This window comes from Giraffa tippelskirchi, chromosome 2 (genome assembly GCF_054371585.1).
Source record: "Giraffa tippelskirchi isolate mGirTip1 chromosome 2, T2T-mGirTip1v1.2.pri, whole genome shotgun sequence".
Taxonomy (NCBI): domain Eukaryota; kingdom Metazoa; phylum Chordata; class Mammalia; order Artiodactyla; family Giraffidae; genus Giraffa; species Giraffa tippelskirchi.
In genome coordinates this window covers 40414975-40426693 of record NC_137276.1, presented here as the reverse complement: position 1 = coordinate 40426693, position 11719 = coordinate 40414975, and positions in this window count along the sequence as shown.

Sequence of the window (11719 nt, the reverse complement as noted above, 5' to 3'; positions counted from 1 at the left end):
CTAAGGCCAAAGACTATATGAGTACTATATGCGTTAGCTGTTGTCATGATTAATTATTGTCAATGTTAGGTGCTTAATCAACATATGGATTCCCTGGTGGCTCAGTGGTAAAGAATCTACCAGCAATCCAGAAGACCGCCTGCAATGCAGGAGATGTGTGTTCGATCCCTGGGTCAGAAAGATCCCCTGGAGAAGGAAATGGAAACCCACTCCAGTATTCTTGCCTAGAGAATCCCATGGACAGAGGAGCCTGGTGGGCTACAGTTCACAGGGTCGCAAGAGTAGGACATGGAATATAATCAACATACATTAAATGAAACAATGAATACTCTTCTTATGCCAAGATATTATTTTGAGCAGCATCAAGCCACCTTAAAAGAAGGATTTTAAATCTGGACATAGTTATTTCTATTTTTGAGAAAGAGGAAGAGAAAACAAAACCTTCCGGGAAATGGAACAAATCCTTGATAATATACGACTACATCGTGTTCTACACGTTACTGAAAATCCCAGACTGTTTTCAGCTGGAAGCATGTAAGAGGCCATCTAGCCTAGTGCTTGAAATGGTGAAAAGAATCTTCTTCTATAACAGGCCCCTTGATCAATTTCTGGAACATGGAGTTGAATCTTTCATCAAGCATCTCATTTCACTACGAATTAGATCGAGTCTGAGAATGTTCTTCCTCACATGCTAACTAAAATATTGCCTCCTTGCAACTTTCAGCCATTGACCTTCCTCTTTGAAGCTACTTAGAACAGGTCATTCTTTTTCAGACAGCAAGCTCCCAAGTATCTTTAGATGGAATTCAAGTCTTCTTTCGTCTTTGTTAGCAGTTCAGGGTAGTATCCATTCTTTTCATCAATTCTCTAGGGCCCATGTTACCAAACTGATCTTTCTCCCCAAAGCATAATCTAATGCCATTTATAATTCTTGGCTCCCCATCATGAACATGGTACTACAGCTCTGCTCTTCAGGAACCCTGAAGCTGTGACCTTCTTTGTTGTGAATGCTAGAAATACAGGCTAAGATCACTTGAGATGTTTTGGTAGTTTCATTGTACTGCTGGTTTATATTAAATCAGTGAGTAACCAAACTCTCTAGGTTCCTTTTACATAAAAAAATGATCAAACCAGGTTTTCTCCATTTTTTACTTTCACAGTTCATTTTATAAACCCGATTGGAGAGCTTTGCCTTATTATGACTACTCACATCTTGCTACTATTAACTCAGTTTCTTAGCCTATTGAATCTTGATTTTCTTGTAGCAATCACATTAATTTTCCCACCCATCCTTTCACCATATAAAAACTTGGTAAGCATATTTTCTGGGATCTCATCTAAATCATTCACATATATCTTTTTTTTTTTTTTGGCTGTACTATAAGGCAGACATGTGGGATCTTAGTTTGAACCCATGCACCCTGCATTACAAGCATAGAGTCTTAACCACTGGACCTCCAGGGAAGTCCTTTTTCACATGCATTTTGTTTAGTGCAGAGTCAGACCACTAATCTAAGAGATTGCCTCTGGGTTGACATATTTTGGGGGATATAGTTTCCCAAACAGTTTGCTGCTGCTGCTGCTGCTAAGTCGCTTCAGTCGTGTCCAACTCTGTGCGACCCCATAGCAGCCTACCAGGCTCCCCCATCCCTGGGATTCTCCAGGCAAGAACACTGGAGTGGGTTGCCATTTCCTTCTCCAATATATGAAAGTGAAAAGTGAAAGCGAAATCTCTCCGTCGTGTCTGACTCTTAGCGACCCCATGGACTGCAGCCTACCAGCTCCTCCGTCCATGGGATTTTCCAGGCAAGAGTACTGGAGTAGGGTGCCATCGCCTTCTCCCCCAAACAGTTTAACCCTGGACAATTCCATGGACAGAGGAGCCTGGTGGGCTACAGTTCATGGGGTCGCAAAGAGTGGGACATGATTGAGTGACTAACACCTTCACTTTCACTTTCAAACAGTTTAAAATGTCCTGATTATCATCATTTAGCTCGAATGTTTTGATTTCAGCTGCAATATAAACAGGGATGATTCAATGAACATTTAGCTCATCTAGGCCAGTAGTTTGCCTCAACATCAGAATCATCTTTAAGAATCTCCTTCTTTAAAATATAGATTCCCAGGCCCCACCACTCTGATTCTGAGTCAGTAGGTTCTAAGTGAGTCCTGAGAATTAGCACTTAAAAAAAAAATCATTTCTGTTGTGGCTAGACCTGGGAACCAAATGCTCTTCTTAATCCTAGTGTGGCTTGCAGATCAGCAGCAGTACCTAGAAGCTGGTTGGAAAAACCTTAGACCTATTGAATCAAAATCTACAAGATCCCCAAGTGATTCATAGGCACATTAAAGTTCAAGGAGTGCTATGTAGGTCATTCCCATAAGTTAGCTCTCTAATTACTCAAGAAGAAGGAGAAGGAAAGGAGGAAGGGGAAGGGAAAGAAGTTCTACCTCCTCCACTTATTTTACGTTTGTACTTGGACAAATTATTTTACCTCCCTCTACTTTTTTCTGTCAAATGGGCATGGCAGTCATTCCTGTCTCACAAGGATGCTGTAAAGATTGAATGAGTTAATGTGAAACACCGAGAACAGTCCCTGCACACAGTAAGTTCTTAGTGTATCTATTTTGGGTTAAACTGAGTCCCCCTCCCCGCCCCACCCCCGGCAAAAAAAAATATTTATCTATATACTGAAGTCCTGACCCTTGGAAATAGAGTCTTTGCAGATACAATCAACCTAAGATGAAGTCTTTAGGGTGAGCCTTTCTGGTGGCTCAGATGGTAAAGAACCTGCCTGCAATTCAGGAGATCCGGGTTCGATCCCTGGGTTGGAAGGATCTCCTGGAAAAGGAGATGGCAACCCACTCCAGTATTCTTGCCTAGAGGATTCCATGGACAGGGGAGCCTGGCAGGAGCCACCTTCCATGGGGTCACAAAGAATCAGACATGACTGAGCAACTAACATTAACTAATTCAATATAATAGGTATATATTGGAAAAGATGCTGATACTGGGAAAGATTGAAGGCAGGAGGAGAAGGGGACAACAGAGGATGAGATGGTTGAATGGCATCACCAACTCGATGGATGTGAGTTTGAGCAAGCTCCGGGAGTTGGTGATGGACAGGGAAGCCTGGCGTGCCACAGTCCATGGGGTCGCAAAGAATTAGACACGACTGAGCAACTGAAGTGATAAGAACAGGAAAATGCCATGTAAAGACACAGGGAGAATGATGTGACAATAGAGGCCAAAATTGGACTGATGTAGCCTCAAGCCAAGGAACACCAAGGATTGACAGCCACCACTAGAAGCTGGTAAGAGAGAAGGATTCCCTATAGGCTCAGAGGGAAACTGGTCCTGTCACTTTGATTTCAGACTTGCATTGTGCAGAACTGAGACAGCACTGTGAGACCCAGTTTGTGGGACTTTGTTACAACAACTTTAGGAAAGAAATACAGTATCTTAGGTGTAGTAATTATGGTTGTTACTATTATTTTTTGTTATATATTTTTAAACTTTTTGTTTTGTATTGGGATATAGCTGATTAACAAACAATGTTGTGACAGTTTAAAGTGAAGTGCTGGCACTGGGCTGAGCACTGGGGAGACTGTTACCTCTGAGATAATCTAGAGAGAAATAATCTACTTCTGCCCTCAGGCAGATTATAGCCCGGAGCTGTTCCAGGAGTGTAAGTGATAAGCAGCATGATACCCTTCTGGGGCTTTGGAGGAGGACCACAGTAGCAGAACAGGGGGAAGAGCAGTCTTGAGGGTCCGGAAGGACTTTCAGGGGAGGTGTGATCTCCTCTGGGGGAAAGATAAGGTCGGGTAGGCAAGAAGCCTACATATACTGTTCCAGGTGGAGGGACCGTCTTTGAAGACATCTCTGAAATCACATCACCATTTCTTTCAGCCTTGGGTCTTATACATCACCTGGAGATGAGAAAATGAGTTCTTCTTACATGGCCAAGTATCCTTACTTTTTCTTCTCCACCTAGAGTATAAGTTCCCCTCTTTAGTGTCTTTCACACTTCATTTGGACACTTTGTTGGAAAGGGGACTGTAAAATGGTGCTTGAGTGATTCTGTTACCCCCTTGGCCCTCCCTCTTTCTCTCTCTTGTTCCAGCATCATGCTGACATGGTCCTTCTGTCCACTTAATATTATATGTTCATGCAACCTGCATTATAGTCTCCCCAGTACTTTTCTGATAAGGGATATTGATTTGGGGGATTCGTCCTTAATTAAGCATTACATCTTGCCCCTTCTAAGTTTCTGTTGTGCATATTCTTTTACAAATGTCCCCTTATCAGAAAGCTACCTATGTGGCCACACTTTTTTCTTAGAACTATCAAGAAAATTGGTTTTATTCTCATTGAATTGATTTGCAGCTTTATTTTTAGTATTTTCATTTTTAGAACCTTGCATGCCTGTCGAACAGATTCTCTCTGGGGGCTTCTAGCCCATAGATTCCTATCTGTCTTCTCTATGAACTTTTAAAGTTTTTTTCCCTAAAGTTGGAGACATGTTTGTTCATTCATTCAGTTAATATTATTGAGCATCTAGACTGTGTAACAGGCACATAGAACCCTGAACAAAATGATCCACATCTTTGTAGAGTTTACAGTCCAGTGAAAATTTGTGTCTGATTGAGTCACGCATTCCAGGGGTGAGGCGGGGGGTGGGGTGAGAGTTGTTTGTTTGCTTTTCAATATTATGAACCCTAAGGTGACAGAGAGTCTCTGTCAGGATCCGAATAGCCAAGAAATACAATAATGAAGAGGTGTCATTGAGGATAGCCTGTGAAGGGACTGTTTACAAGGTTGTGGACAGGGTTAAAAAAGGATAAGGACTAGCAATGACAGGATGCCAGTTCCTACTCCTGTGTCAAGGTTAGGGAGAGAGCTGTAGCTGAAGGCCAGTGCCAGCCAGCTGGAACAGTACACCCCGTACTAACCTGCAGCTTGGCAGGGAGGAGCAAAGGCAATAAGTACCTGTGATGGTTAACTTCATGTGAAAACTTAGCTAGGCCATGGTACTCAGTTTTTGTTAAAACAGCAGTCTTTTTTTTTTTTCCTTAACTTTTTATTTTATATTGGAGAATAGGCAGTTAACAGTGTTGTGGTAGTTTCAGGTGGATGGCAAAGGAACTCAGCCATATAAACACATGTATCCATTTTCCCACCAAACTCCTCTCCCATCGAGGCTGCCGCATGACATTGAGCAGAGTTTCTTGTGCTGTACAGTAGATCCTTGTTGGTTATCCATTTTAAGCAGTGTGTACATGGCCATCATAAACTCCCTGACTGACTCTTCCCCCATTCATCCTCCCATCAACCGTTAAGTTCATTCTCTAAGTCTGTGAGTCTGTTTCTGGCTAAAACAGCAGTCTTGATGTTGCTATGAAGGTATTGCTTTGTTTAGATGTAATTAACATTTTAATCTGTAGACTCCGAGTAAAGCAGATAACTCCCCATAATGTAGGTGGGCCTCATCTGAGCCGCTGAAGGCCTTGAGAGGGAAAAAGACTGAGATTCCTGGAGGAAGAACGATTCTGCCTCCAGACTGTCCACAGACTCAAGATTGCAACAGCTCTTCTCTAGGTCTCCTGCCTGCTGGCCTGCCCTGTAGATTTTGTACTTGCTGGCCCCCACAATTATGTGAGGCTCTTTCTCTCCACATTTATGTGTATATATATATATATATATATATGCATATACTTACACACACATACACATAAACAGGACTTCCCAGGTTGCTCAGTGGGAAAGAATCTGCCTGCCAATGCAGGAGACATGGGTTCAGGAAGATCCTCTGGAGAAGGAAATGGCAACCCACTCCAGTATTCTTGCCTGGGAAATCCCATGGAGGTCACAAAAGAGTCAGACACAACTTAGCGATGAAATAACAAAATACATATATACATATATAACCATACATATATGCATACATGTATACATATATGGAACTATACACACATATTAATATATGTAATTACGTATTTGCACACATGGTTCTGTCTCTCTGGAGAACCTAAATAACACAGTACCTAACTGCTCCCGCTCCCTTTGGTTTCCCGCCAGTGCTTGTCAAACACAGCAAGTGAGCCTGTGGATGCTGTCTGCAGAGGTTAACCTCCTGGGGCACAGAGTAGGGAGGAGAGGGTGGTTCTGGAGGGGCAAATCAAGGCTGTCAAGACAGCTACTTCCCCACAGAGAGATTGTCAAAGTACAGATCTGGCTGTGCCGCTGATGGCTTAAGTACCTTTCACTGAATGGAGCAAGGCTGAGGCTCCTGGCCCACATGACTGGCTGCATCTCTTAGGACCTCAGCCTTTCCTTCCTTACCAGCCTTGCCTCCTGCCCTTCACCATGTTTCCATGGTAATTCCCTGAAGCACTAATAATTCCCTTGCCTGAGCAGGTTTTTCATGCTGCTCTGCCTCTCTGTACACACCACTCTATCTGCCCGGGCTGCCCTTTGCCCCCATCCACTCACAACGTCTTGCTTATCCTACCAAATCCAGCTCACGTGTCACATGCCTTGTGAAATCTGTGAAGTCTGTCCTGTTTGCTTGGTCCCAGAATTCCCCGGGCTTTCCTCCCTGTCACCTCTGTGGGATACACCGGATTCCCTGATTATCCAGAGCTTAGTTATGTGTAGAGTGCTGTGCCTTCACCCGCACTGGTGGTGCCATAAAGACAGTGATGGCTGTGAGCCCTCTGCACGTCCAGCCTCCAGCCCACAGCAGAGAAATAACAGAAGTGGTGAGCGCGAGTGCCCTGAGAAGAGGTTCTTGGGCTTCTCATTGAGATGTGGACGTGCTCCTCTTTCCAGAACAGTTTCAAATGACAACTCTGGCTTTTTAAAATCCACCCATTCTGAATATACCTGCATTTCTGCACATCTTCCATTTTGAGACAGCCTAGGAAATGTCCTGCAGATTTCTTCACTGGCAAGTATCTGATGTCAACCTCACTCATACCAGCTACCCACAGTGTGTAATGAAACACACTGAGCTACATTCTTTGGCTGCTTCTGGCAGCATGAAGTGCATAAAAAGCAATTCAACAGTTGGACAAGGCTCTCTTGGTTCATCTCGACCTGAGGTCTCAGCACCGAGTCAAACTGTTCTAAAGCCCTTTTCAAAACGGTTTCGTCAGTTGAACGCTAGAGATTCATTTCATGGAGTTCTGTTAAGGGAAGGATTGCACTTGACACAGAGATATTTCTGTATGTGTTGGGAGAGTGTAAGGGGAAAACACAACATATTTATTTAGTTCAATTTTTTTTAATACAAGCCTTATTCATGTTTCCTTGAAATAAAGAATAATGTCCAATTTCAAATCAGTTTCCAGAATCTCTCTAAGCATAACATGGAGTTTCCCACTGCCAGTAAATGCTGAAAGGCTGTATTTCAAGCTGAAGTTCATTACAAACACCACCCCACACACCAAGAATGAACTCTGTTTGATTGCTTAGGAAGATTGATTAAGAACAGAAGGGCTAAGATAATGACCTAATGAAGGAGAATAACTTAATTAAATACAATCCTGCTAGATTAGTAAACTTTGCACCATTTCACATGTTTAATATTAATACCATTCCACAAACACTTAATTATGTGCTTGTACTAGGCACAGAGCTGGTTGATGAGAGGCTGTGTTTCAGGGCAGAGGAGCACATGGCGCCTCACAGGCAAGTGTAACTGAAACAGAAGGAAGGAGAGATTTGTGGGGAGAAGCTTGGAAAGCTTTGCAGAGGGAGTGGCATTTGGGCATTGAAAAATGGTAGTGTTTCAACAAGTGGAGATAGGGGAGAAGGTCGTTCTAGAAAACAGGAACATCATGAACCAAGGCATATGGTGAGTCACGTGTGGGGACCCCTCAGTGAAAGGTGGCCATGTCTACAGCATCAAGGTGCATTGGGACAGGTTACTAGGGAAAACTAAGGCTTGAAATACAGCTTTGTAATCACATCTTGAGGGATTTGAATGCCTCTATAAAGAGACAGTAGGGAGCCATGAAAAAGTTTGGGCAAGGACATGGCATGGTTTGATTTGTGCTTGAGGTCAGTGACTCTGGGGATAGGCAGTGTAATGGATGCATTGAAAGAAGGTTAAGTTGTGGAGTTCTCTGGTAGCCTCGTGGTTAGGATTCTGGGCTTTCACTGCCAGGACCCAGGTTCAATCCTTGGTTGGGGAACTGAAATGCTGCAAGCCTCACAGTGTGGCCAAAGAAATAAGATAAGTTGAAGAGCTCTCTTCATGTTTATAACATTTCTCTTTAATATCTTACTGCTTAGACTTTATAGCAGGTTATACATTAACAGGTACAAGTGGTGTATCCATGTCCCTCTTTCTCTCTCCAAAGGCAGGAATTCTGGCACTCAGCTTTCTTTATGGTCCAACTCTCACATCCATACATGACTACTGGAAAAGCCAAAGCTTTGAGTAGATGGACCTTTGTTGGCAAGTTAATGTCTCTGCTTTTTAATACACTGTCTAGGTTTACCATACCTTTTCCTTCAAGGAGCAAGCCTCTTTTATTTTCATGGCTGCAGTCACCACCTACAGTGATTTTAGAGCCCAAGAAAATGAAGTCTGTCACTGTTTCCATTGTTTCCCCATCTATTTGCCATGAAGTAATGAGACCAGATGCCAAGCTGAGATGGTAAGTCAGCTCCATAAAAGAGTTGTGTACAGGGCACCCCAAAAGAATCCTAGGCTTAGAGTCAGATTGAAGATCTAGATTCCTATGCTTTTGTTGGTCTAGCAGTTCTCTTCTGTACCTTAAGAGTAGGCATGGGACCCAGGATAGGCCTAGCCCCAGAGCAGCCCTGGAACCAATTCAATCCTTTTCCTGGATTTTTCTGTTGGAGCTGTGGAAGGAAGTCTTTTCCTTCTTGGTTAGGAAGGAAAAGCACCGTATATAAACCCAGAGATGCTAGCGGCCACATTGCTCCCAAGCAATGACGTCTTAGAGAATGACAAAAAATTGAGGAAACATCCTAGCATCTCTGACTTTAAAAAATGCACAACATGAAAGTTGCAAGTTAAGTCTTATTTGGGGCAAAATGAGGACTGCAGCCTGGGAGACAGCACTTCAGATGGCTCTGAGAAACTGCTCCAAAGAGGCACGAGGGAAAGGTCAGTGTAGATGTGATTTTGGTGAAGAGGAATTATATGCAATCAAGGACACATTTTTTTGTAGAATGTTTCTGCTGGTCTTGTGAATGTTTCTGCTGGTCAGTCACTCAGTTGTAACTGACTCTTTGTGACCCTATGAACTGTAGCCTGCCAGGCTCCTCTGTCCCTGGGATTTTCCAGGCAAGAATGCTGGAGTGTTTTGTCATTTCCTCCTCCAGGGATTGTTCTCAATCCAAGAATCGAATCCACATCTCTTGTGTCTCCTGCATTGGCAGGCAGATTCTTTACCACTGAGCCACCTGGGAATCCCCAGCTATTCTTAATAGTGTTTATCTAAAGCTCTTATCTCATTTACATTTTCTTTCCTTAAAAGTTTCTTCACATTGAGCCACTTCCCTTGCTGACAATTTTGCAACAGATATAATAAGATCTTATTTATTAATAGCTTATATTAAACCTAGGCACAATGAAAGTATTACACTGATTATTATGGTGATGACTCTAAGACATGTCTATATTAAGTAGATCAACAAGCTTAAATATTAATACTAAGTACTAATTTAATGTTGGTTATTTCCCTGAAAAATTCATTTAGCTTAATTTCTCTTGTATTTAGAATTGTTTGATTTTAATTTGTACCTTTCTTTAGGCCATTTAAATTAGAGCTTACTAACAAATTAACCTTAGCAATTCTACCCAAAGACAAAGAAAGACATATACTGAGACATACATGTATTCAGACAGACACAATGAGAGAGCTAGCTTAAACTTTCTGCTGGTCTCATGAAGCTTCTGCTAGTCACAAAGAACAGAAGTCATCATGAAAGATTTTAGTGTTTTTTGAGATATGAGGAAATACAAGAACTGAGCTCATAAAATCAGCTCCTGAGAATATCTAACTATCTGAAGACCTGTGCTGCCAGTTTTTCCCTGAGCACAGAGTTCCTAATTTCTGCTCTCTACCCTGAACTCCTTCAGGAGGTGTTGAAGGTCAGCAGCTCCAGCAGCATATGATTTAATCCTTGTAGAGGTAGATGGCAAGCACCCATGTGTATGCATGCTAAGTCACTTCAGTTGTGTCCAACTCTTTGCGACCCTGTGGACTGTAGCCCACCAGGCTCCTCTGTCCATGGGATTTTCCAGACAAGAATACTGGAGTGGGTAGCCATGCCCTTCTCCAGGGGATCTTCCCAGCCCAGGGATCAAACCCAGGTCTCCTATACTGCAGGCAGATTCTTTACCATCTGAGCCACCAGGGAAGCCCAACAACAATGAGTTGATTTGAGAGGTATTTCTTAATATCTGCTGGGCCACTGGGGAAGCCCGGCAAGCATCCCTGGCAAGTGCCAATTTGTAGTTGACAGGGTCAAGTTTTTAGACTTTACCTCAGAACTACCATGCTTCCAAAGGCTCTTTTTGTGATCCTGTGAGTTACCTCAATAGCCCATTCAACAAACAGTGACTGTTTATTTTGACTAAGATACTTTGAGTTGGGTGGTCTCCCTTGGGACCAAAATAGGCCTGATTTATTTAATAAGCACATTTTTAGACCACTGTAAAAACCCTATGATGCAGAATTAGTGTGAAATTTCCAGTATGGTACCAAGCAATGCTCAATAAATCTACCAAACTGAATTGAATCAAGTATGTTAACTTGGAATTGCTTTTACATGTATGACATTTCAGGGTTCAAAATTAATGGAAATTTTTATTGTAACCCTCTAGGTTTATTTCACATTTTAAATGTATAGATTAAAAATGATCTGAATCTTACCTCTCAAATTTGAAAATGCTCCAACATATGGAAAACTGATGAAATTTTCAGGTAATTATGCATCTAGCCCCAGAATTGCAAATTATCATAGCCTATATTACTTATTGCAGTTTACATTAAATAGCTTATTGTAGAACATATTATTAAATCTTTGCTTCCCTTGGAATGTTGTTTTAATGATATTCTGTGTGAAATATTTCTGCTTCCTATAACTTTGTTTCCATTCTACTCATTTTATTTTATTACAAATAATATGTTTCTTCTGCTCATGCTCCATCTGACATCACGATAACTTGTACCCTTTTATTTAATTAGGTTGTCAGTGAAATTGCTACTGATGATTTCTATAGAGTTGTTCTTTTCTGCAAAAATGATGAGACTCTGTTGGAGAGTTTTAAAAAGTAACATATACCCTTTATCTTCCAGGAGAACCGAACACAGAGCTCTTGCTTCTGTGTAATATCCAAACTTTGTTCTCTCAGTACAAGAGTCTATCTTAATGGCTAATGAAACTCTAACATCTAGTCATCATGACCAGAAAAAAATCTGGCAAACCAGGAAATCATATCCGTTTAATCTGTAGCCACGATCTCTAATGTTAATGTAGGACTGATCTTGGATAAACTCAATTCTGAGAAATATATGTTCAATATCCCTTTTCACGGCTATCTTGAGGCTCAGATGTTAAACAATCCTCCTGCAGTGCTGGAGACCCAGGTTCGATCCCTGGGTCGGGAAGATTCCCTGGAAAAGGAAATGGGAATGGCAACCCAATCCAGTATTCTTGCCTGGAGAATTC